The 27,743-nt window shown below is 45.4% G+C and overlaps 1 pseudogene; it reads right to left on the reverse strand.

Annotated features, from left to right (window-relative positions):
• The window catches only part of LOC131820036 (uncharacterized), a 1,501,545-nt pseudogene extending 1,474,945 nt beyond the window's left edge, over positions 1 to 26,600 (reverse strand).
• Positions 26,601 to 27,743: the final 1,143 nt, after the last annotated feature.

Here is a 27,743-nt window from a genome sequence, read left to right on the forward strand (position 1 = left end):
TCCAAGGTGCAGCCACAGTTGACACCCACTGGTCTAAGCACTAGGTGTAGCCTGACTTAAATAAGACAGGGAGGGACGTTTCATCAAAGATGATCATTTGTGGATGCCTAGCAAAGGTAGGGATGGGGATCAGGCATGACCAAAGCAGCCTCAAACGCAGCACATGGTTACACAACTTAGCTCTTCTTGACCCTCAGCCAACTGATATGTTTCATGGCTTCTCCATCTCTAAGACACAGGAGGCCAAAGAACCCAGGGAGCAGTTATTTGAAAATTTCCTTTGATGTATACAGAGACCAGCCTTGTTACTGCCATGGGCCCAACTTGCCAAATGCCATCTGAAATTTGACTTGCCACTTCCAGAAAACCCACAACTCTGCCCCAAAGTCAAAGTGGGACACCCCCCAAGAGTTCATTTGAGAGGAATGAACTTCCAAAAAGTACTCTGGTTGTGCATATCAAACTAGAATCATCCCTGCTAGCCCCTTCCCAATCAGGGGAAGTGACTGTATTGGTGCTCCACAGTTTGTCTGCATCGGATTTTAATGGAAATTGTGGTTATGTCGCTCACAGGAAAAACAAATCACAGCCCACACTGGAGCTATGGTTTAATAACATGGCTGAGTGTTAGTTCAGGCTTTCCATGGCTAGATTAAACCTGGGAAAATCAGCAGCGAAGCTCCCAGCAACATTTCTTCTAAATGATTTGGGGGGAAACCAACAGAGATGCCCTTAACTTTGCCTTCCCTGCACAAAGGGGCTCAGTGGGCAATGCCAAATATGCTTATTGCTGAGGTCTTTTGAATCAAAACAAACTGAGCATCAACTGTCCTTCTGCCCCAGGCCAGAAGTAGATTTAGACCAAAATAATAACACTGGCACAAATCTAAATAGACTGAACTCCCCCACAGCAATCCAGATTATTTTAATATGCATTCTCGGCAGCATTCTGTATTTCTCACAAAAGCAAATGAACATCCCCTTGCAATGAATTAAAACAAAGAATTAATAAGTTCAGGACATGAGTGGGGGGGTGGGAGCTGCTGACTGTACAAGAACATACTGCAGATGGCATTTCAAAGTCTAGACATCTCCATCATAAATGCTAACACTCCTGTTCGCAAAGAGACCTCAAGTAATCTCAGACTGGAGAACCCACCTGGAGGTTTGTTTGTTTCAAGCTTTTTTGCTCCCACCCTTCCTCCCCAGACCTCCAGCCTACCCCACCCACATTCAATGACCAAGTCTTGTTGATTTTACCAACTAAATCTCTCTGGAATCCACTCACTGCTCTGCCACCCTCTGACATCATCATAAACCAAGCCACCAATGTCTCCACTTGTTTGGCTGTAAACACTTCCTAACTGGTCTCCCCATTTCTCCTGCTCTTTTTTACAATATGTATTCCACACAGTGACCAAAGTAATGTTTTCAGAATGCGCATCTAAACAGATCACGCTCTTTCAATGGCTCCCTATTCCTTTGTGGGTTAACAATTATAAGAGCTCCTCTTTCCTGAGCATGGATTATCTTACTTCATCCTTATGATGGCCCTTTATCTCACCCAAGAGAGGTTAAGTGGAATGCTCAAGACAACACAGCTAACTAGTATAAAGTTTCAATGCCTTAACAGAAGACCTGTGTGATCCAGCCCCTCCCTTCTCCAACCTCACTTTCTCATGCTGTCACTTGCTTTCCAGGTTCTAGCCACACCAACCTCTTTTTTTTTTTTTTTTAAGATTTTATTTATTTATTTGACAGACAGAGATCACAAGTAGGCAGAGAGGCAGGCAGAGAGAGAGAGAGGAGAGCAGGCTCCCTGAGGAGCAGAGAGCCCGACTCAGGGCTTGATCCCAAGACCCCAGGATCATGAACTGAGCTGAAGGCAGAGGTTTTAACCCACTGAGCCATCTAGGCGCCCCACACACCAACCTCTTTGAAGTCTCGCAAATTTACTGCATTCCTTTTGACCTCAGAGCCTTACATGTGCTGTTCCTCGCCCTGAAATGCTGTTCCCACACTTCTTTATCTGGTCAACACATGCCCACCCTCCAGTCTCCCCTTAAGTGTCTTCTCACCAAGAAAGACTTTCTGTTTTTAATAAAACAGCTTTATTGCGATATGATGCAAATCCCACACAATTCGCCCACTTAAAGTGTAAAATTCAATCATTTGGGGCCTCTGGGTGGCTCAGACCATTGAGTGCCTACCTTCAGTGCAGGTCATGATCCCAGAGTCCTAGGATCAAGCCCTGCATCAGGCTCCCTGCTCTGCAGGGGGCCTGCTTCTCCCTCTCCCTCTGCCTGTCACTCCCCCTACTTGTGCACGCCCCCTCTCTCTGTCAAATAAATAAATAAATAAATGTTCAAAATAAATAAATAAATAAAATTCAGTGATTTTTTTTTTAGTATATTCACAGATATTTAGTATATTCACAGAGTTGGGTAACCATCACCACAATCAATTTTAGAACTGATTCATCCCCCCCGCTAGAGGAAGCCCCATATTCACTAGCAGTCATCTCCCATTTCCCTCTCTCCCCAGCCCCTGGCCATGACTAATGTTTCTGTTCCTAATGGATTTGCCTGTTGTGGACATTACATACAAATGGAACTATAAAACATATGGTCTTTTGTGTCTGGCCTCTTTCACTCAGCATAATGCTTTCAAGTCCCTTCATGTTGCAGCTTACATCAGGGTGTTGTTCCCTTTTATGGACAAATGAGAGTCCATCATAGGGACAGACCACATTCTATTTATCCATTCTTCAGTTGATAAACATTTGTGTTATTCCCACTTTTTAACTATTACGGACAGTGCTGATATAACATGTGTGTACCCATGTTGTGTAGGTATGTTTTCATTCCTCTTAGGTATATACTTAGGAGCAGTGTCATATGATCATTCAAAATTCAACCTTTTGAGGAACTTCTGTTTAAGGAAGGCTTTCCCAACCTTCCAAGACTGAGGTTCCCTCTCCTCGTTTGTATATTCTCTTCACGCCCTTTACATCTTTCAGAGCAGTCATGACAAACATATCAATGACCCAGTTAACTCTGGGTTAAAGCCCCTAATCCCCTCTAGACCATAGTGTCCCATAGAAATACCATGTGGCCACACATTTACTTTCACATTTCTGTAGAGGTCACATTTTTTTTTTAAAGTAGAACAGGTGAGGATAATTTTAATAGTATCATTTATTTAATAAATTTATCCAAAATCACATTTCAGTATGCATTACATATTTTTAAAAACATTAATGAAACACCTTACATTATTTTTTATATTAGGTCTTCAAAATCTGGTGTGTATTTTTTTAGACTTCCTGCATAATCTCAATTCCTACTCACATTTCAAGGGCTCAAACCACACACGGCTCTGTCAGTTAAGCAGCTGCCTTGGGCTCAGGTCATGATCCTGGAGTCCTGGGATCAAGCCCCACACTGAGCTCTCTATTCAGCAGGGAGTCTGCTTTTCCCTCTGCCCCTCACCCCATTTGTGTTCTCATTCTCTCTCTCTCTCTCTCTCTCAATCTCAAATAAATAAGTTAAATCTTAAAACAAAACAACCACACCTAGTGATGGGTGATGCAGCTCTAAACTGGGTGATGCAGCTCTAAACTGTTCACTCCCTGAGGGCAGGAACCCTGCCTACTTTTGCCAATCACTGGATTCTCAGCCCCTGGTACAGAGGTTGGATGTGACAGGTATCCCATGAATGTCTTCTGAATACTGAATAAATGAATCCACCCCAACCTCCAATCCTCCAAAAATACTTTCAAAAATTCAACATGCACATAGATCCACCTGGTGTCTTCCAGGAACTTGAATTTGTTAAGAAAAGGGAATGAATCTGGTTTTTTAAAAAAGGAAATGAAACGTGGGACTCCTGTATGCAATAGTATGGGTTACAAGGACTTTCTATTCTTCAGGCAAATGGTGTCTTTGTTGAAGTCAGAACCACTGTAACAGAGTTTTTAAATGTGACACTCTTTCATTTTATGATGTATGATCTACTTTGAAAGCTTAAAGTAGCTATCTAGGGAAGCCTGTTTAATTTCTTCACTTTTTTAAGAATGTTTGCTAATACTATTATAAAGGGAAGTAGCTCCAACAAGTGGGTGCACATGTACATACATACACACACACATGCACACACCTCAGCTCATGAGTCCTGGGGCAAATGAACCTAACAGCAGCTTTTTAACAGCCTGCCCTCTTTCCGTTGAAGAAATAATAACCAGCGAGTAAATGTCTGAATATATTCAACCATTCCCACTCTCTACAAAGTTCAAAAGTACAACTGATTTACTTTCAGGGCTGGTTGAAACCAGCTTTGTCAAAATTATTCAGGAGTGGACTGAAACCAAGCATTGCTCCTCAAGGACTCAGGACAAGCCAAGTCAGCCATGGTCAGTGCAGAGCTGGCCATACAAGATTATACCTAGACCTGCAAGACAGCAATGCCCTCCCATGGTCCCTCTCCACCCAGGTCCCTACTGCCTGGGCTGCAGCCAGAAGTATTCAGGCACAGGTGCATTAAGTAAGTATTGCTGAATTTTTTTGGTGGTTAGAGGGTTGTAGTCAATTACAGTGCATTAATGGGCCCACTTCTTCACGTTGCCCTCTATCCAAGCCCTTTCACATATGACTTTACAGTTCTTCCCACTAAACAGTCAAGAGAGGACTTCTCCAGCCCTTGATGTTGGGTTTAGTCATGTGCCTTGCCTTAGCCAATGGAATGTTGATCTGTTATGAGACCAAAGCTTGAAAAGAAGGTGCTCAGTCCTTCTTGCATTCTTCCGCTTCTGCCAGCACAATGAGAACATACTCAGGTGAGCCTACTGGTCTCAGAAGAAGATAAGAAGCACTAGGCACAGAGCAGAGTTTCCCAGATGTACTCCACATAGATCAACCAACCCTCAGCTAATCAACCCAAAAGTCAACAAAAATAGATAGTTGTTGTATTAAGTGACCAATTTGGGGTGGCTTGTCACACAGTACTTTTGTGGCAACAGCTAACCAATACAAGAGTCACTGTTCTTTATCTCTATAACCTTTAAAAAGCTTGAACAAACAGCTGTATGAGGAGCCTCCATTTATCTTTATTTATAACAAAGTGAATTGGAGAACTAGTCTGGCCCTGACAATTATCAGTCACCTGGCCAGAAACTGGCTTTTCTTTTCTTCTTCCTTATCAACAGAACCCCTATTTTACTCAGGTGCTGAGTTGCCTTGTCTCTTAGGAAGTGTTGGCCCAGCCCCAGGAAATGGTTTAAGCAGGGTTTGGCAAATTATAGCCCAAGGACCAAATCTGGTCCACTGACTATTTTTCTAAGGAAAGTTTTATTGGAACAAAGCAATGCCCATTTATTTATGCACTGTCTATGGCTGTTTTCACACTACAATGGCAGAGTTAAGCAGCTGTAACAGAGGTTATCCAGACCAAAAAGCATGAAATGTTACTATTTCTTACCCAAAAAGTTTGTCATTCCCTAGTCTAAGGCTTAGATTCTAAACTAACCATGTTCCCCAAATCCCCTTTGCCCTCATTGTTTTAGGACTGGTCCTGAGACTCCATTCTGATTCTTCTCTTCAGGGACTCCCCTCCTCCACTTCCTGTCAGCCCAGGACAGATGTGGCTGAGATGTAGGAACTCTGCTGGGATTTGTAGCAGAGACTTCAGTATAGAAATGTTTGAGGAGACCCTCTGCCCCTTCCCTCTTGCCTTGGAGTGTTGTCATGTGAGGACTTCGTATTTGGATTGTGGCAGCCTCCATGACCATAAGGACAAAAGCAAGAGCATCACAGAAAAATCACCAAGAAATTCATCATCTCAGCCAAACCCTAGAATTTAGCAAACCCTAGAATCAGCTATCTCTGGTCTTAGAGCATGAGACAATGAACGCTTGTTGTTCAAAATGTCTGGTTGGTCCCTTGGTGGCTGATATTGCCAGAGACAGGTTTTGCCTAATCTATTTGCCCCAAAAAGCCTAGAGCCCATGCAAGGAACCAAGAAGGCAAACCCCACCATCGCAATTTAGGTAAAGTAACCCATCCCCTAATACCTGACTTGGCCTGGTAGAGTCAGCATTTCCTCAGTCTTGCCAACCACATCAACTTGTCCTCTCAGAAAAGGAGTGGGGAGAAATATGGAAACTCCTGTCCCAGTTCATGTCCAAGGGATCAGAAGTGATTCTGGAACTCCCTTCCCCTATGTGTCAAAGAGGGGAAATCAAGGACAGTTCCAGGCAGGAGAAATGCGGCAATGGAGGTGGTATTTATGGAGTTTGGGTCTGTGGACCCAGTTGAAGCTGCATTCCTAGACATTAGGTTTAAGAATGGAAATTGGAGTCATGTCTTCTAACATCTCCTTCCCTCCCAACCAGAAGGAATAAATGTTGCTCTACCATGCCTGGGTATAAGAAATGTCACATTCCTATTTCTGTAACTCCAGTTAAATCTGCTCTGAGTCCCTGTATGCCTGGCAGGTGGGGAATTCAATCTTGTCATTATCAGGGCTTCTTACCCTTCTGCATGAGTTTACATAAGAACTCCTATCCAGGAAGGAGGAGATATGTAGAAAAATGCAGGGGTGGAGCAAAGTGAGAGAGATCAATGAGTTGACCAAGACCAAGTAGGGAGTGATGTGACCCTCTCCATGTCCCCAAATCTCTAACAAAGTCAACAAAACACATCAATGCTTAGTGTGAATGGTTTATGCTGATGGAAATCAAACCAGAAACCAAGTTTCTGATTAGCAAAGGTGGGGGACAGAGCAGCAAACATGGACTCCAGTACCCAGGAGACTGGGAAGGCTCTGTGATACTGAGCCTTCACCCCAGTCTCAACAGAAATGTAAGGGATTGACACATCCATGAACCACAGAATTTGATCACTTAAGAGCACTGATTCCTGAATCAATGCCCCTAGGGCATCTCCCAGATTCATCACTTCCCTCTGAGGCTATCAACAACATACTTCTCTAAAACCTCAGTTCCTCATCTCTAAAGCAGAGGTTATATTATCTACCTTCTCAGGAAGTTATTGTGAGATTAAGAGATGATGATAGGAAAGCTATTCAGCACAGCACCTAGGACACAGCAAGCTCTCCCTAAATATGAGCCATCTCCACCTTCACCTCTAGACCTCAGAGAGAATCCCCATGGACACAGTGGGCCCTAAATCAGGCCAAGTAGCAGAATCTCTTGGGAATACTCAAGCACTGCCCAAGACCTACTGAGTCAGAATCACTGGAGATGGGGCCCAGGAATCTGTATTTTTAGAGTCCATCAGGTGATCAACAGAAGAGCAACTTGTACTTTTTTCACATTTCTTTTACATTTTTTTTTACATTTCAATCATTTTTAACATATTCACAGATACATACAACCATCACCACAGTCAACTTTAGAATAATATTTCATCACCTAAAAAAGAAGTTCCATACTGTTTAGCTATTAACCCACCCCTGATCTCCACACCCCAGGCCTAGGCAACCAGTAACCTACTTTTGCCTCTATAGATTTCCCTATTCTAGACTTTCATATTAATGGAATCATATAATATTTGACCATTTATTGTCTGGCTTCCCTCGGCATAATGTTTTCATGGTTCATCCATGATGTGTCAGGTATCAGAACTTCACTTTTTGTTACAGCCAAATAATATTCAGCTGTGTGGGTATACCATATTTTGTGTATCTATTCATCTGTTGATAGGATTTGAATTATGTCTACCTTATGATACTACTCTAAACATTCATGTATTTGTATGGACCTCTGTTTTCATTTCTGCACAGACATATCTCCAAGGAAGATATACAAATGGCCAATAGTACATAAAAAGGTGCTCAACATCATCTGCCATTGGAAAAAATGCAAGTCAGAACCATAATGAGATACCACTTCATACCTACAAGGATGACTAGAATCAAAAAGTTAGGCAACAGCATGGGTGGGTGAGGATGTATAGAAACTGGAACACACACACTGCTGTTTGGGAATGTCAAATGGTGCAGTCACTTTGGAAAACAGTCTGGCAGTTAAATATTGAGTTACCATATGACCTAGCAATTCTACTTGTAAGTGTAGAGCAAAGTGGGCTCTTCTAATCTGTGGGAAATGAACTATTAGTACTTAGCAAGAACAAGGGGGGGGGGGACAGAAATGGGATGTACAAACACAGCCTTCACAACAGGAGCTCATTGCTATTTGCCTTTCCTGGTGAGAACATCTCACTTTGATAAATGATTCTGGGGTTAAGACACAATTATTCATAAAATGTGCCCTCTCAATGACTTCATCAGTTAATCACCAAAAAAACCACCCTCTTTCTAACCCTGAGGAAGATGTGCTGGAATGGACTTGGTAAGCTGCGTTAAATTTAATCTCTGTACTTTATGATAGATGGAGGGGATTTCTAAGAGTAATGTTGACTACTGAATTTTTTATTTTGTCCTCATTGACTTTAGAACCTCCTGCATAAGGCCTATCTTTCCTGTACTTTTTATTGCTTCTAAATAAATTTCTAGTTCAACAGACTCTAGAGATGGTGTGCTAAGAAACAAATCTCTCTCAAAAAAATGCTAAAAATATGAGCATAGTTATATTGTAGAGTTAACACAAATTGTATTAGTATATATGGAACACAATACATTTTCATGCATGATGAAAAAGAGTGTCTTTCATTCTTACATAGAATGCAGAATGAGGCCTATCAAGGCACTTGTCCAGCAAGATCTTGGGTTCAGATCTGATTTGTGTTAGCATAGTCATCTTTGATGAAGTCCATGTCTCAACCATCTTCTTATCCTCCTCTCTTGGCAAGTTCTAGGTACACAGTGGTACCATACATGTTTGTTGAATGAGCAGGTGAGAGGTGGCAACCAGCAGTTCTGGAAGTGCAAGGAGGATTCCAGAAACTGTGGGTAGTTATCTCCAAGACATTGTGGCCAAATTTCTCAGTCTCACCATGATTTCTCCATCTCAACTCAAACCCCATGTGTGGTCTTTGTTACAGAATTCATGTTTATATGGACACAGGTGTGTGCTGGATCCTGAGCTGCATGGATTGCACAGAGTTAAGCATTTAGATCCATTTAGAAAAATCCATTTAGAAAAGCTCCATGCTTGGTATTTCACTTGTGTTATTGTTCCTGCCTTCAGGAGGAGGCTTCCTCCTTCTGTGTAACTTAGATAAGCCCAGTGTGTGCACACATGTGCCCTCCTCTCCCTGGCTGACACTCTGAAAGGGTCACCTTGGGGGCTCCTCATGGTCATCCGACAATAGTTCAAATTAAGGTGATCAGTCTCTGTGCCAATCGTTTGATTCCACAAATCATTCCTCTTATGACTGATTTATAATGTTTTATTGAATTGTAACATACACATAGAAGTATACATACAAAAGGGTACACACATGAGAGGACAACTGAATAAATTTCTTAACAACCTGAATGTACTCATAAAACCAACACCCAGATCCAGAACAGAACATTAAAACCCCTCCTAGGACCCTCACCTCATTTTTAGTCACTACTCATCCCAACTGCCAACTGCCTCAACTTGCCTCACCTGATTCTGTTTTACGTTAGGCAGTGATTCTCAAATGGGAACAGTTTTGTCCCCCAGAGAAACATCTGTCAATATCTGGGGAAATTTTTCCCCCAAGTTGGGGAAAGTATCTTACTGGCAGCTAATGGGTAGAGTCCAGGGATGCTGCTCAACATCCTACAGTGCACAGGGCAGTGCCCCAAAAGGAAAATAACCAGCCAAAAATGTCAATAGTGTCTCTGCTGAGAAACACCGACGTAAAGAGACCCCCTACACCATCTATTGTTTTGTGCTTGTGATCAATTTTAACCCTTTGATTCTGATCCTTTAACGGAAAGCAAAAAAGTCATTGGGGGGTACCTGTGTGGCTCAGTCAGTTAAGTATCTGACTCGTGATTTTGTCCCAGGTCATGATCTCAGGGTCCTGATCTCAGCTGCTTAAGATTCTCTCTCCCTCTGCCCCACCCCACCCCCTGATCTCATACTCTCTTTCTCTTTCTCTCAAGGAAAAAAAAAAAAAAAAGAAAGAAAGTCATTTGGAAACAGGTAGAATCCCAGAGAAACAAAAAAATCCAGGGATGCCCACAAACATGGTGCCTTTTGAACTGAGATTTGATTTCAATTCTTTCCTTTCTGACTTTTGAGTGACTTTTGTAAAAATGGTATCCATTGGTCGGGGTGCCTGGGTGGCTCAGCAGGTTAAAGCCTCTGTCTTTGGCTCAGGTCATGATCCCAGGATCCTGGGATCGAGCCCCATATCAAGCCCCTCATTGAGCCCCACATCGGGCTCTCTGCTCAGCAGGGAGCCTGCTTTCTTCTCTCTCTCTGCCTGCCTCTTTGTCTACTTGTGATCTCTGTCTGTCAAATAAATAAATAAAATCTTTTTTGAAAAATGGTATCCATTGGGGCTCAAAGGCCTAAGATTCCCACAAAACTGAAATTCACATAGGAATTTTACACACACTCACACAGGTACACATGGCATTTACATTCAGACACCCACCCACAGGCACACACACCCAGAGACATACACACCACCAAGACAGAGAACGGGCTTCATGGTCCCATGAAAAGGAGAAATGCACCCTTCATTCCAGGGAGGCATTTACTTGTTTAATTCAGACTCCAATGGTCAAGCTGTTGCTAAGCCCAGCTCTCCCTCTTCCCCCTCTAGGAAAGAGAGATGGATTTTTTTTTCTTTACTCAAGAATATAGATTTAAAAAACAAACACTTCTGCATCTCAAAGCAGGCTGTACTTCCTGAGCTGCACATATTGATCAGCATTTTATTGTCAATTTTCTTTTAGTTGAAGTGGGAGAAAAATATAATCTAATTATGTGTTTAGTGACAGTTGGGAATCAGTCACACTAAATCCAACAGAGTGTGTTTGCGTGATTGAGGTGTTTAATTTGGGGACAAGGAAGCAGAAGCATTGGTCGTGTTTTAATGTAATTAGTACAGAATACCCCTAACGGGCTGAAATATCACAACAGCACGAAGCTCATTCTGAAGCAAGAAGGGATTCTACCTCTAGAACTGAGTCAGGCAGGTTTGTAGCTGCAAGCACCATTTAAGCTGTAACGTTTTATCAAAGTCTCTTCAAGAGCCCATGGAATGTAGACTAGGAAAGACTAAAATACTCCACATCTTGGCTGTACTTCTATAAAGGGAAATAACCCGGCCCTTCGGATATCCTACACTGTGGCTCTCTAAGCTGCTGATTCCCAGATTTTTTTTATTTCATAAACCAGTATTTTTTTTTTTTTAATTTGGGAACCAACATAAGGTTACCTTTTGAGGGGAAGGGAGTTAAGAAAGGACTTTTGTTATAAATGTGTGTGTGTGTGTGTGTGTATAAAATATATCTCTCACCATAATCAGTCAAGCTAAATTAGGTTTTGCTGCAATAACAAGCAAGTCCTAAGGAGTCATTTTTCTCACTTATGGTACATGTACATTGCATATCACAGAGTAGGGAGTGAAGGAGGCTCTGTTTCCACATTATACTTACCCTAGGGCTTAAGCTAATGGAGGTTCTGGGCAGCAGAGGGAAGATGGTGCTGGAAGACCATGCACTAGGAATTAATTTCTCCAGGCCAGAAGCGAAACACTGGTTTTTATTCAGTAGATGAGTGTCTCTATCTCCAAACTCATCCCTAGTTACTCACATACACTTTCACAGGGGATCAGATAGCACCTATGCCATAGGAGAAATCAAAATGGCCTCCATGGCAGTGTTAACGGTAAGTGAAAACTTGAGTTCAATTAGCTGAGGACCACACTAAAGCATTTCCCAGGAAAGCTTTTGGCAGCTCCACACATCCATAACCCTGTTGCATTTCAGGGCAAGGCCTCTTCTTAAGCTGAACTGGCTTCCATTAGAGTAAATCACATTGACTCACAGCAAATGCAGATGAAGGACAAAAGGTTCTTCTGACAAAGATTCACCTCTCTCTCTCTCATGCACATACACACACACACACATACACACACACACACACATCCCTCAAGGCTGACCCCATTCAGCAAGCACTGCCCCTTCATTGAGCACCTGGAAATCTTGGTTCACTCATCCAAACATGAGCAAGAGATGACCCTGATATCAAGGAGCTTACAGTCCAAAGGGAAGAAACAGACTTGAGCACAAGTGAAGGTAATACAAGATGGAAGAAAAGTGACAAACTTAAAATTTGAGCTAAGTATGCACTGAGGACTTTTCTGAACTGGGTCCCTGAGCCAGAGTCAGGCCAGCTACATGAGAGTCACCGGGGGGCTTTTGTAAACACAGATCCCAGCTGAGTCCCTAAACACCAGTATTTCTGGAAAAGAACCCCAGAAATTGGTATATTTAATAAATACCCTCCTGTGGGTGATTCTGATGCTCTAAGGGTTGAAGAAATAAGGAACTATGGAAAACACCAAAGAAGGCGCTAAAATAAACCCATTAATGTTGACTACTGTGTTGACTGCAGTGTCAGCATCCTGTGTGTATGAACCCAATACTTAGAGTAACCCTGCAAGGGAAACATTTGTGAGGCTTAACTGTGGGCTTTGTTGGTAAAGAGCCAAGCACCTAGGATACTGGAATCCTACTCTGCTGGTCACCCTCCCCGCACAAGAGCTAGGCAAGAGTCCTCTTCCAAGTTTTAGTACAATGTGTCTTATTTTCCAAGGTCACTTGGCAATGTCAAATAACCTGCTCAGGTTATCAAAGCCTGCAACTGACAAAATCCTGGGTTCAGACCCAAATCTGCCTGACTCCAAAGATGTTTCCACTTGCTTCAACCCTGGAGCCATCCTGGTTGTGGAGATGACAAAATCCACTGACATCCATGGTTTTTAGATATTGATTTGTTTTTAGATATTGTCTAAAGACACTCTTCAGATATTTAGATAAGGGCTGTTTCTGAAAGAACCTGAAGTCGTTCTGCCATTTAAGACCCTCCACAGCCAGAGAGCCAGGAGTCCTGGGTCCTGATCCTATCTCTGCACCTGCCTTAGTTTTCCTTGTGTGTAAAACACCAGCAACAACCTTTGACAAATTCCCTCTCCCAGCAGAGATATAGAGGAAGGGTTAACTCCATTGGTATTTTGAATAGATGGCTTCAGGGTCAACGATGATTTCACAGGATAGAAAATATCACAGTCACAGAACACTCTGCATTCAAATAGAGTGTTTTCATTTTCAAAAGGCCCTCTATTGCTGTCTAATCTTATTCTCCTGACATTCCCTGTCCACTGTCATTGCCAGCCCATTCCCCTACCTAATAGCCATTCCTAGATCTTGTGGACTTCCAACAGAGGGTACAGGAGGGCTGGGCCATACATCTCTGCCAGTAGGGACCAGGACCCAACACTGTAAGACCTGGTTATGTGGCCACACACCACATGGGATCTCCATGCGAGATGCAAATTCCTACCTATCCTGCAAGTCTCAGCTGACATAGCAAATCCTCAGAGAACATTTCCCTGAACCTCTAAGATTGGGCCAGAGTCCCTCATAATGTCTGGCCTTCCCCTGCTACAGAATTTATCATCCTACACGTTTTATGGTATTGAAATACATATCCGCCTTATGCTCACCATGTTATCTGCAGCACCTACAAAGATTAATAATAAATGGTAAAACATAATGTCCATTGAGTATGAATGATACACTTTTTATGTGGCATCTTATTTAATCCTCAGTATATCTGCAGTAGTAGGAGCTAATTTTTTTTTTTTAAGATTTTTATTTATTTGTCAGAGAGCCAGAGAGAGTACAGGCAGGCAGAGTGGCAGGGAGAGGGAGAGGGAGAAGCAGGCTCCCCGCGGAGCAAGGAGCCCGATGTTGGACTCCATCCCAGGACGCTAGGATCATGACCTGAGCCAAAGGTAGACACTTAACCAACTGAGCCACCCAGGCATCCCAGTAGTGGAAGGTATTAAAAATCAATTTGCAAATGAGAAAACTGAGCCAAAGAAAAGTTATATAACTTGCCAGAGGAGCCAGCTAGGAGGTGGTGGGACTCAGTTTGAGACATGGAGTCAGATTTCAGAGCCTGTCTCAATCACTAGAGTCGGTGTCTTCCAAGAATCTATTAGATAGTTAATAACCCTTTGTTGAACAAATGAATGGAGGTACAAGTGAATGGATGGATGGATGGATGGACGGATGGGTGGATGGACAGATGGATGAGTGGATGGATGGGTGGGTGAACAGATGGGTGGATGGGATCGTGGGCATTTGTGGGATAGATGGACAGATAAATGGATGGGTGGATAGATGGACGATGGAAGGGAGGGACCTGAGCAGCATTATTTGCCATTTTTCAGGGTCCTCTAAAAAACCAAAGGAGCTCTTCCCACCTTTGGTGGGTGGGTGAGAGGGCTTGCCCATAAAATACCCCTCATTTTGGATAGTTCCCAGCTTTAGTCATTACTCTCTGAACACTCCCTTTATTGACTAGGAAACTCAAAACTTGCGTAGATAATTAATGCAAATTATATCTATAACTGAAGGGTGTTGAGCTGATAACAATTGGGTAATCAATAATCAATAATTTGGCTATGTCATACTGCTACCATTCCAGGCAAGTTCCACCAAAGGGTATTTTAATCTCTCCATCAAATCAGGTAGGCTCACCAAGTCTTCCCCAACTATGAGGAGAAGGAGGGGCTTATCAAATACTCACAGTTCACCCTGGCTACCTGGCCTGACCCTCAGTTCTGAGACTCCTTCAGTCCTCCAGGTCAGCCCTTATTCCACCCTTTGGATTGACTCAAGTGACTGACTACCTGCCCATCAGGTATCTTCACCTTTCAAGGCTTTCCTTCAGTCTGGCCTTCACCAAAGACTGGAATCATTGTTGACAAAATCCAAGTCAACCTAGATAAGGAATGGGTATAAGGGTCAGGCCTCAGTTCATGGAATCAAGTTCTAACCCAACTTAAAGAGGGAAAAGAATCTAAACAGCTATCAGGAGAGGCAATGTGGACTTTACATAACTGAAGCTGGAGAAGATCAGGGGGCCTTAAAAGACCACAAACTAAATATGACATAAACTATTCTTTACAAAATTATAAACATCCATTCTCCCATACTGGATAACTATGCTTCAGATATTAATAAGGCCATTGCAAAAGACAAGTCAGAAAAATGGAACATTTTTCTGTGACTGTATAATACCAGGCAAATTATGCAAATTATGCAATTTTCCTGATCTATAAAATGGGTATGCTATCAAACTCTATCTGAACATATGCTAAACACCAGAGACAATGTGAATCAAAACTACACATGGCCCCTGCCCCCATGCTGATTATACTGTAGAAGGGGTCAATTATCCATCAAAAGATCATGCCCCCCCCCCAAAAATAGGTGACTATAGTTGGGCCTGGACCTACAAGAGAAAGGCACTTAATACTATGAGAACAGATGTCAGGAATTTGCTGTGACTCAGTCAGTGTAGCCAGGCTTCCCCTGAGAAAGTGGTAAGTCAGCCTGCAGATGAGATGTTTACCAGGTGAAGGAAAGGGGCAGAAAGAGGTTCCCAGGCAGAGAGCAGGATGTGCAAGCCCCTGTGGCAGAAAAGAGTCTTACAACTACAGGAGTTTGAAAGAGACTAGAGAGAGGAAATAAACATGCAGATAATCATAGCACCAGGCTCATGAGAAGTTGCAAGGAAACTGAGACCCTGTCTGCAACAAATTCAATAAATGACTAAACAGTGATTTCTTCTAAAACAGGAAGGATAAGGTTTCTTGGCGGTGTTTCCCATGAAAGCCTTCTATGGAGTCAGAGGCCACATTGAACATCCTCCTTGACAGTCCCCCAGCCAGCTGGACACAAATGCACCCTTGGGTTTGTGATACCTGGGGCAGGGCCCAGGAGGAGTTCAGTCAAGATCAAATATCAAAAACCACACAGAATCTGCGAAAGGGGAAGAAGCAGTTTTCAAAACTATGGCTGGTTTCTACTGAGAGTCTTTCAGATGGAAATTAAGCAGCTCTTCACCAGCGCCGGAGAGAAGAGCCTCTTGCTGCCTGAGAGAAAGAGCTGATGAATCAGGCACACTGGCGGATCAATCAGTCCGCGCGTGTGAACAAGTTTATGGTGGAAATGAAGGGCTTTATTTGTTTGGCAAAACACGATGTGGTTTAATCGCCAGGAGGGAGGAGTGTCTAAAGCGGCAACACAGTGGCTGTTGGCTAGGGCTTTCTAGAAGGGGGAGGTGGTGAGGATGAGGGCTTCCGTTTCATCTGCAGCCCCTTGCAGAGGGAGCTGGGGAAAGCTTTGCAGCCATCTGCACTCTGTTTGCATCTCGTCTGGCTGGGCAGCTGTGCTCCAAACAAGAGTAGATGGGGCAGCTCTTGCCACTGTGTTTGGAGAGAGATGGGATGGAAACCAAGGAAGGTAACAGGGAGACAGACGCTAGGGAGCACTGTCTAGACCTGGGGGCTCGAGTACCTAACCCATCAGCCTCTAGGCCACTAAAACAGCCAGGGAGGGCCTTCTCAATTGGTCCCCACCCTTGTGCCTATAGACAGTCCCTCAATGGAGACACACCAACACAAACTGACAACCTCCACACAGAATTGCCAGATGTAGCAAGTAAAAAGACAGAACACCAGTTAAACTTGCATTTTGGATAAATAACGAGTTATTTTTATGTCCCAAATGTTGCACTGGGATATACCTATACTAAAAAATTTGTTAACTGAGAGTCAAGTTTAACTGGCAAACCTAGTCCAACACAAACACAACCTAAGACTTGGAAACTTACAGAAAAATACACACACACACACACACGCACGCAGTGTCCAAAGTGAAGGAGAAAAAGCAAGGGCCAAAATGGGATTCCCTACCCCTCCACACCTCCCTGTCTTTTGTCCCTGAGCTCAGAACAAGCCGAGTCCCTGCTGACTTGGGGTCACTTGGCATCCAGGTCCAAGTTAGGAAGGGAGGTGCCCTTATACAGTAGGATGCTGACCAGACCTGCCCAGGCCCCAGCTTTTGGGCTCTGGCCTAAACACACAGCAAACTCCTATGGTCCTTGGGAAATATGGGAAAGGGGCAGGGTGCTCTAAGACTGGAGATTCATCCTGGAATCCTCCAGCTGGGGACCTAGTGGGAGCTCTGTTTCCTTCGGTCTGCTCTCACTGCCTCTGCCCCAATCTCTGTCCCTGCCATTCAGTCACTGGCTGAGCATTTTCTGAGCAGCTACTAAAGGCCTGGTGCTAGACTTGGTACTGAAGATACAGCCCTTGGTCAAAACACAGCCTGGCTTACTCAACACTCAGCAGTGACCCCCAGCACTTCCTTGAATGTGGACAACAAGCTAAGCATGTGGAAGTAATGGTTACTTCACTGAGTCCTCCTAGCAGCCCAGGGTGGCAGCATTATTATTATATTATTATCACCGCTTGCCTTTGAGGAAACTGAGGCCAGAGAGCTCAAGGACACACAGTTGGGGAGTGGCTAGGCCTGAAAGAATCAAATGCCAACTTTGGAGCTTGCAGCAACATCACCAAGAACTTTTGGGAAAATGAGATTTCCCTCCAGTGTGAGGCCACCTGCCAGAGTTGGAAGCCAGAGTCCCTGCTGGGGGTGGCATCAGAGTGTGGACTGACTACATGAAAGTGAGACAGAGAATACCATTCTGGCCAATGCCCTTAGGCTTTGGGGATGATCCTGTAGAGGATGGCACCATGGAGAGCCTTAGGGAGCTGACGGTAGGGGAACATACTCAACCAGGATGCAACCACAGCACTGATTGCCCTCTGACCTGAATATCCTGTTCCAAGGAACATATCACAGAAAACACAGGCACAGAACATCCAATGATATGTGCTGGAATATTCATCACAATACCGTTTGCAACAGGGAAGAAGTAGAAATCATTCAGAGATCTATCACTATAGGGTTGGCCTAAAGAAAGTACAGTGCACCCAATGGCCACAGCAGCCATATCCACAATCTCCAAACTGTGGGAGAAGCCAAGATGCCCTGCAACAGATGAATGAATAAAGAAGACGTGGTCCATATATACAATGGAGTATTAGCCATCAGAAAGGATGAATATCCAACTTCTGCATCAACACGGATGGGACTGGAGGAGATGATGCTAAGTGAAATAAGTCAAGCAGAGAAAGTCAATTACCATATGGTTTCACTTATTTGTGGAACATAAGGAATAGCACGGAGGACATTAGAAGAAGGAAGGGAAAAGTGAAGGGGGAAGGACCAGAGGGGGAGATGAACCATAAGAGACTGCAGACTCCAAGAAACAACCTGAGGGTTTTAGAGGGGAGGGTGGATAGGTTCACCCGGTGATGGGTATTAAGGAGGGCATGTATTGCATGGAGCACTGGGTGTCCTACGTGAACAATGAATCTTGGAACACCACATCAAAAACTAATGATGAACGGTATGGTGACTAACATAACATAATAAAAAGAAAGAAAGGCAACACGGTGCATCCACACAGTAGAATAACTGTTCTGAAAAGAAGGTGGAGTCCATATTCCAACATGAAATGATGTCCATGATATACATCATTGAGTTAAAAGGAGGCTTTTCCAAACAATAAATATAGCATTATCCTATTGTTATTTTTAAAGAGATTAAAATTAAACAATGTGTGTGCAGATATACATGTTTACATACATGCAGAGAAAGGTGTGGAAGGATATACCTCAACCTCTCCTAGTGTCAACTTCTGAGAAGCAAGATCGAAGAGAAACAGACAAAGCAGGAATTTTGTTTTTTGTTTTCTACATAGCGGTATTGTTTAAATCCTTTACAATGAGCAAATAATAATTTGCATTTTTAATAAACAGAACAAAAGCCAAAAAATTATACTCATATAATGTAGACTCTTTCATCCAGCCTGATTCCCATACACCAGGGCTTACAACTCCATCAGGTGGACACAGAACACAGAAGCAAAAAGAAAAATGAAGAAGGCAGTAGATTTTCCCTCCTAGGTACCTTCCAATTCAAGTGAACAGGTTTCCAAGTCATAAAGTCTTCCTCATCCTGACACACAAGACACAAGACCCAAGGCAAAGACACAAGCCCTGTCCAGGTTTCTCCAGGGCAGAGGTCTGAGACACAAGGCGGGTCTGCACACAGTCAGGGGTGGAAACCAGAAAAAGGAGGAAGCACAGAGCCAAGGAGACCCTCAGGGTAGCCCCTGCATTCCCAAAGACTGCGAGACCTGGAGTTTCACAGAGCCCCCAAAAGTCTGTTTCTATGACACCCTGGAACACAGTGAGAGGAGTAAGGGAGAAGGAAAACAAGCAAAATTCAAAAAGCCCTGACCCACTTGGACTATGCTAAAGGTGTCCGCTCTTCTCTCTGTTTTGGAAATTCCAGCTTTCTCCTTTGTGCCCTTAAGGTCCATACTCTGCATACAAGCTCTCCTTTTCTCCTGTTTGCCTCTACCACCCTTTTGGAGCCTCTTCCCAGCAGCTTTTCCCAGGCCTCCTCATGCTCTGGGGCTGCACTCTTAGATCTCCAACCTGCCTGGGACCCCGACTCTCCAGCCGGTGAGGTACCGGGTGTCAGATGTAGCCAAAATTCTTTGGAGAAGCAAAGGCAGGAGCCCTATCTGTTGTGAGTAACCTGACAACTTCCTGCTGGGTCTGAAAAGATGGGAAAAGACCAGCCCCTCTCAGCAGCCTCTGGAGACCTGTGCTGATGGTCAGACGTCCCGTCCCCTCCACATGCAGTTGCCTGCAAGGAGGGCCATGTAGGAAGCCATGTGTTACTCCAAGAGAACAAAACAAAACAAAACAAAAAAAAAAAAAAAAGGAAATTAAATGCACCATCTGCTTATTAGTGAGAGGTTTTGAGCAGATACTTGAACATGTATGCCCAGGCATTATAAAACTTTGGGAGGAAATGTTAATTTCAACATAACCTGAGTTCTTGCACTTGCAAAAACCACCTTTTTTTCTCTCTCTTCTTGGTGATTTGGAAGCTCTGTACCCCAGACTCATAGCACCAAGGTGGTTGACCTCACTGGATCTGGGCAGCTGTGCAAAGTGGGACCCCAAACACGTGCTAGGGACCCATCTCAGGGAAATTTTTAGGAAAGGAACAAATCACTATTCCCCACTTTCTTTTTTGGTCTCCCCCGTTCAAAAACTGCATGATGCTAGCCTGGTGCCCTGTTAGAGGGGTGAGGAAAGCCCATTCAGACCCCCAGTCCTGTCTCTCACACCAAAGACCCATAAAGTGGAGAGTGGGGGACCTGTCACCCCCTCCTTTGGAGTCCTGCAAGTTGAGTGCTTTTAAGGCAACCCCTCATCAGATCTGCATACATTTCAAGGGCAACTGTGCTCACACTCTCATGGGACACCATATGGGTGCAAGGCCTCTTAACCTGAGACTCTCAGGATAACTATTTTTGGCTTTGTGAGCCACACAGTCTCTCCCAACTACTCAACTCTCCCATTAGAGCAGGAAAGCAGCCACAAACAATATGTACATGAATGGGGGCAGCTGGGTACCCATAAAAATTTATTTATAATCGCCAGCAGGGGGCCAGCCTTGGCCCAGGGACCAGAATCTGTCTCTACCACAAGAGTAGGGTCTCCAAGAGAACAGGAACCCATCTTGTAGATCAGCACCTAGACCAGCACCTGGCACATAGGAGCTGCTCAAATACTTGGAGAAGGAATAAAAAGAGCCCTCGGTATTGAGAGGTGAAGGTCTCCCAATGGCACCATCTTATGCCAAGAAACACTTGCCAGGACAGGGCTCTCCACCAAGGCTGGGGCCTTTTCCAAGGGAATGTGGGAAAGTGACAGTTGAGTATTGCAAGGAGGACAGAACGTTTTGGAGTCATGCTCATGAGCTATAGTTTTGCAAGGAAGTCAAGACCATGAGTGTCCCGTATTTCAGTGCACACACCCCAGCTGAGGGCTGAAATGCCCAGACTTAGGAAGAATCCTGGTACAACCTACAACCAGTCCATGAGCATGACATATTAAATCCAACAGGCTCTATTCAACACAACCAACCTTCACCCTTCTCTCCTCCTGTCTGTGAAGCCACATGTCCTCTCCCTGATGCACCTCTGATCCCTCTCACGGATTCTTCTCCTCTCATTATTAAGATTTCCTTGGACTTACACCAAAGCCCCTCCGTTCCCCCTCCACTGTTTCTCCAGTCAACCTGAGGTGTTCCCATGGCCCCAAGTACCATCTACACTGATGATTCTCAAATCTGAACCTCCAGTCCCAGGCCTATCTATCCTGTTACACATTGTCACCTGGGCCTGAAAGCAAACTCAGTCAGAGTCCAAAATCAAATTCCAAGTCTTCCCTGCCATTTGAAAGGTCATTCTGAAGGTCAACCCAACCCTCCTTCTTTCTCATTGCCATGCCAGATTGATACTTGAGTTCCTACTGTGTCTCATAAGCTTTCCTCTGTTCAGGCATTCAACTCCACCCATTATCATCACCACTATCACAGCCACCACATCCCTGGCAGAGACCCCTGTCCCAACCCTAAACTGGTCTCCCTCCTGCTCCTTCAGCTTCAAATCATGTTCCCAAGAATACAAAGGGACAACAACTATCTCAGTGAAATGAAAAGAATCACGAGGATATTGGCTGGCATTCTGTGTCTTTCCAGCTGAGAAACCCAAACCACACTCCGGTTTGCCAGCCCTGGGGTTAAATATTTCTAAAATGATTAAAGCTAAGGGCTAGACAGCTCACAGTCCAAAACTACTTCAGGCACAGAGGTACCTGTCTCCCCACAGTGGTCTGAACTATCCAGTATGTGGCCTATACCCCTCTGTTCTCACTGAAAGAAATGTCTTCTTCCTCTGTGGAGGACCCTCCACCAACCTGCACCTCACTTTTGGCCCTCGGAGGACGAGCGAACCTCCTATAGTTTCTCACTTGCACGCTGCAATCCTCAGACGCTTGCCTCACAAATTGTAGGAGAGCCCATGCAGCACCGTGTTCCAGTGGGTGGCCATGTCTTCATGTCAGCTTGAGAGATCGTTGCCAGGGAAATATCTATATCTCGGCAGAGAGAGCTTCAGTCCTGTGGAGTCCAGCTGTGTTCAAATGGGAATCCAGAAACCCAGATGTTGGTCCAAAAGCCCTGTTATGGCAAGCCAGCTTTGGAATTCTCCAGCGTGGGAGTAAACTGAGAGCCACCTGCTGTCTACCCACACCCCTGCTTCCTGGAATCCAGGAACCGGAGAACCAAGGAGAAAACTAGAGGGAAACCTAAGGTTTAGGTTTTCTTGCACCTCTCCAAATGGGTAAGGGGATGGAAGACAGAATCTGACTCATCCAAATAAGTAAAAATGGAATTGACTATTTGTTTTGTGCTTTTCTGTCTAAATCCTATGCTAAGCCTTTTCCATTTATTATCTTGGAATTATATTAAATGCCCACACAACCTTCCACTGAAGTTTATCTCACAATCTTCACTTTATAGATGAGGAAACTGAGGCCCATGGAGGTTATATATAAATTTCCCAAGGCTACATAGCTCATAAGTGGTACAGCACAATCCAAACTTAACAGCTATTCTCTGAAACATTTTTGTAAGTATAAACCAGTGGCTTTCAGACAAGGTGATTTCATCTGCATCCTCCCCAAAACCTAGACATTTGGCAATGTCTGGGAACCATATTCAGTTGTCACACTGGTGATGGAGAGGCAGCATTAATGGTATCCAGTGGCTATAGGTCAGGGATGCTGCTAAGGACAGCTCCCCCCAACAGAGGATGATCTGGCCCCAAATGTCACTAGTGGGAAAGTTGAGATACCCAGGTGTGGACCTTCACCAGTGAGAAGGGAAAGACCTGCAGTCTGGACTCCCCTCTATAGGGGGCCTCCTGCTGATGATAAACTCCCTATTTACGTCTCAGCCCTAGGGACTCTTGAATGGGGATTTCATCAGGGGATTTCAGCTCTGCCCAGCACAACCCAGAAGTCTATGCCCAGCTTCCCGATCTTGAGCAAAACTGAACAAACAACTAATGTTGGTAACCAATTACCTAGAAGAGATCCTTCTCTCCCCCCAGGAAGAGCCGCAGGCTAGACTCACCCCAGGGTAACTTTAAAGGAGTCAATAAAGGCTCTGGGAGGATTGGTTCTTTGATGCCTTCTCAGCAGCCCTGGTGCTGAAGGGGGCAAAAGGAGTCTGTGAAACTTTTGATCCCTGGTGGGGGATCAGCCCTCACCAGGCTCATGCCCTCCTCCAACGGTACCTCCAACAGGACTCTGCACTAAGATAGCTCCTGGGGTCTCATTTTATCTCCTAAAAACACCCCATAGCAACCACTAAAGGAAGCAGCCCCTTCCCCTTAAAGGAAAGAGCCAAGCCTGGGAGCCACTCACAGGGACCACCAATCACACGTAAACCTCAGCCATCCGAAGCACCAAACCCAGTGAAGGGAAAAGTTATTTTATCTTTTGAAAATGTCTAAATACACCATGGACAGGGAGGTGATGCCTATACAGCTTCTGCAGAGAAAAGCCCAAAATGATCCGTACCTAAAAATAATCTGCTATTAAAGAACAAGGATTTTTTTTTTAATATTTTAGCCAAGCTAATGGTCTACAGACAAAATTTCATGAAAAAGCTCTCCATTCCTCTTGATCCATTTGGACATGGTCTGTGAGTGAAGAAATGGGGTCTCCTCAAAGAAATAGGGGCTGCTGCTCCGAAACTGCTCCCTGGGTTCTTTAAAGAAAATATTCCTATAGACACTACAAAGGAGGAGAAATCTATCTGATGGGCACTCTGACCAGCACAAGCTTGGCCAACCTTTAAACTTAAAAACCAAGACACCATTGTTGTGAAGGGCCACTTCCCCCAGAAGATCCAGATGTCCCCAAAAGTAGGAAATTGGATTCAGAATTCAGGAAAGAAGGAGGGTTTCTGTCCGGTTATGACATAACCCTTCAAACCATGAGATCCCCATTTCCCTTTGTGAACCAAAAAGTTCAATGGGGTTTCTGCCTTTTAAAAATTTCATCACCAGGGCGCCTGGGTGGCTCAGTGGGTTAAGCCTCTGCCTTTGGTTCGGGTCATGATCTCAGGGTCCTGGGATCAAGCCCCGAATCGGGCTCCCTGCTCTGCGGGGAACCTCCTTCCCCCTCTCTCTCTACCTGCCTCTCTGCCTACTTGTGATCTCTGTCTGTCAAATAAATAAATAAAATCTTTTAAAAAAAAAAATTTCATCACCTGCCCATAATTCCTTAACCATCAGAAAGCATTTAGTATGGAGAGTCTGGCCTAAGACCTTCATCTCTTGTGATGCACCCCCAGAACCAAAGACAATAGCAAGTGAGCCGCACGGGGTAACTTTCAGTACTAAATCACATTTATTGAACACATAGTATGGTGCCAGGCTTAATGTTAAGTGCTTCCTATAGATAAACTTTACTTAATCTCCGGGATAATAACCCCATGAAACAAAGCCTATTGACATATCCATTTCACCAATGAGGACACGAAGTCTCAGAGAGATTAAGTAACTTGCTCTGAGTCACCCAGCAAAGGAAGACCAGAGCCAAGATTCAAACTCACATTCTTACCTCCTACTGCAGTTGGTCACTTCTTTGCATTCTCATATCGTGGTCTTTGGCAAAGTTCCAAGTAATGAGGGAAGAAGTGATAGAGAGAGGAGTTTCTGAAAGTAAAAGTTTCATAGCACCACACTGCCCCCAAAATCATGTTTCTGACCCAAGGTCTCTCCTCTCACCACACTGCGACACATCCCTCTCACTCTTTCCACGATGTGTCCCAATAAACCTTCCATAAGGATCATCCTTCTCCCGGCAGCTCAGAGAGAAATTCACCAGGTTTTAGTGTCCGGGTGGCCCACAGTCCGAACACCAGCACAACCACAGGGAGGTGAAGTGTCTAAAGCAGAGCCTGGGAGCAGCCCCACTCGGGGTCGGCTGAGCTTTGATGCAGCCTGGAGAACGGAGACAGGCTGCAGCTGCCTAAGTGGATTTGGGAGAAAGAATGGAAACTCTCTCCTGGGGCTCACCAGCCACTAATCAAATTTTTAAGACAAGCTCAGCCAAGCAAATGGTCAAGAATAAAAACATTTGGAAGAAACAAAAAGGTCAACGGCATTATCCATTAAAAACTCTCAAGATGGGAGCCCTTGCCATGGGGACGGCTATCCAGCCAGCCCTCATCTGCCCTCCAGACTCCTGTGCTCCCCAAATGTAAGGTCAGCCGGGTCACAACTGGAAGATTCAAGAGAGGAAGCAGAAAGAGGGAACCAAGAGGTCAAGCTGGCCACTGAGCTCTATCTCACACAAGCCCAGTGACTCACGTAACCATGCACATATGCAAAAAACACCCTCACACGTATCCTCAGCCAGCAGGGACCGCAGCCAGGTAGCACCTAAGGGGATGCACAGAACTTTGTCTCTCTTTCCCTCTCAGAAAGAATAAGGAGAGAGTGACTTGGGGGATGGAAGCCACCTGCCTTCTCTCTCAACTCTCACTGCCCAACCAGAATGGAGAGCAATGACAGAAGATGCAGGGCAGGTGAGGCGCATGGGGTGAATTGCTGGCAGGGCCGGGTTTGGCAGAACCTGTGCTAGGGTTCTAGCTACTTCCCACCCAAGCCCCTTACCAGGTGAGAGAAACACAACAGGCAAAGTCCCAGAGAGACACCTAAAAGAGCACTGCCCAGGAGGGAGCTGAAGGTCGAGGGCTGGTGAGAGCCCAGCTTCACCTCACCTCCTTCCCCTTCTGGGGACCCCCAGGACATAGAGCTTTCTCTTCCCCTTTTTGACTAACCGCAGAACCCACGGGTCTCCCAGCCAGATACGACGACAACGTCGTGGGAGAATCAGCGAGCCAATGCTACACAAACAAGGAGGGGGTTGCCACCAACATGCAAGCATCTAGTTTCTCAGGAGGTCCCCACGAGCTGTCAAACCGCGCCTGCCCGCAGGAGTTGCTGCCCAATTATCAACTTGGACCTGACCGCCGACGGGGAGCATCCTGCCCACCCCACCCCACCTCTAGCCCCAGTCCCTCCTGCACCCCCGCTCACTTACACCTCTGCCTTCGCCACCTGTCTGGGTGCCGGTCTCTTCCCTGCCCAGACGTGGCGCGTCTTCTCCTTCCTCCTGCGCTGCGCTTCCTCCCTCCAGACCCAGCTTCAATCTCTTCTCCTCCGGAGGGGCATCCTCCTCCTCCTCCCTCCTCTGCCGGCCATCCCTGCCTCGGAGCTTGCCCGAGTCTTCGGGGCTGCCAGAAGGGCTGGCCATGGCTCCAGGGGGCTCTGTCTGCACTTGGGGGAAGAGAAAGGACTCGGCAGTCTCCCGAACCCAGCGGCCTGTCGGTGGGAGATCGGGCTTCTGAGCGCGGGCTCGGTGGGTTCGCGCGGCTCGGCTCGGAGCTGGGCTTCTCCGTGGACCACTCCTGTCTCTCTGCCGCCCCCTTCTGGCTGCTCACGCATACCGCAGGCACGCGTGGAAGAGGCCTGCGCTCCTCTCACCTGCCAGGGTCCAGAGCTGCTCTGGCAAAGCCCTGCTTCCAAGTTGCACCCGCATGGTCTCCCTGACCAAGGAAGGGAGAGAGAAGGTACAGACAGGGATCCACTTTTCCAATACCCTACAAGGACGGACGCCTTGGTCTTTGGTACTCTTCTGCATCTTGGTTGATTTAGAGGCTGCTCAGAACAGATCAAGAATTTGGCCTGGAGGGTGACCAGCTTAATGCAAAGACACCAGCTTCAAAAGCTATGCTGACCTATCAAGGATATTTATTGAGCATCACTATGGGCCAAGCACTGCCCTGGGGGAGGGGATTATAACAGTGACCACGGCAGGCATTGTCTCTGCCCAGGTGGAGCCCAGTGCTGGGGGTGGGAGGTGATTGATTGATTAACATCGTCAGTGGGGCAAAGGGCTGTGACACAGGACTGCTGGGAACAAGGGAACCTAAAACAAAAGCGTCTCAGAAGGCCTGGGGCTGGGAAAGGGGCAGAGGAAATGAACACTGACTGGAACTACACCAGATGAACAGTCCTCAGCCAGGTAAAGGATGTTCCAGCAAAGGGAATGGAATGTGCAAACGTCCAGAGGCTGGGAGGAAGGCAGCAAGAAGCCTGTGCGGCTGCAGCAGGATGGGTGAGGGAAGAGAGGTATGGTGGAAAGAGAGGTTGCCAGCGACCAGGCACGCAAAGCTGAACCAGGTAGAAGACCACAGCAGCGACTCAACACAGCAGCAGGGTTGACGCACAAAGGGAGGAGACTGAGAAACATTTTGCGATGATGGGTTGATAAATCTAAGGGTGCCCAACAGGCCCTTAAGATCAATGTGCAGCTCTCCTCGGCTGTGCTGGTTGGACCAGGAGGAATTTTCTGAACAATTAAGTGTTAACACTGTGTCCAGGAAAGGCTGGGTGAGTGTCAGACTTCTATGTTCCCTGAGCTTCCTCAACAAAGCACAGAAATGATGCTGCAATTTGCTTCTTCAATTTTTCTGCTGCTAAGCCCCTTTAGGCAGTCATTGCCTCTGCCTTATTCAGGACTTCATTCTGAAAAGCCGTCAAGGTAAGCGGCCCATAGTAAGTATTCAGGAAACATTCGTTGCATGAGTAAATGGATCTGCTCCCGCCCAGGGTTCTCTGCATCCTACATCTTCCCTTCCCCTTCTTGGCCCAGCCCCTTCTTTTCTTTCCCATCTCTTCC

The sequence above is a fragment of the Mustela lutreola genome, chromosome 17 (genome assembly GCF_030435805.1).
Source record: "Mustela lutreola isolate mMusLut2 chromosome 17, mMusLut2.pri, whole genome shotgun sequence".
NCBI classification, from domain to species: Eukaryota; Metazoa; Chordata; class Mammalia; order Carnivora; family Mustelidae; genus Mustela; species Mustela lutreola.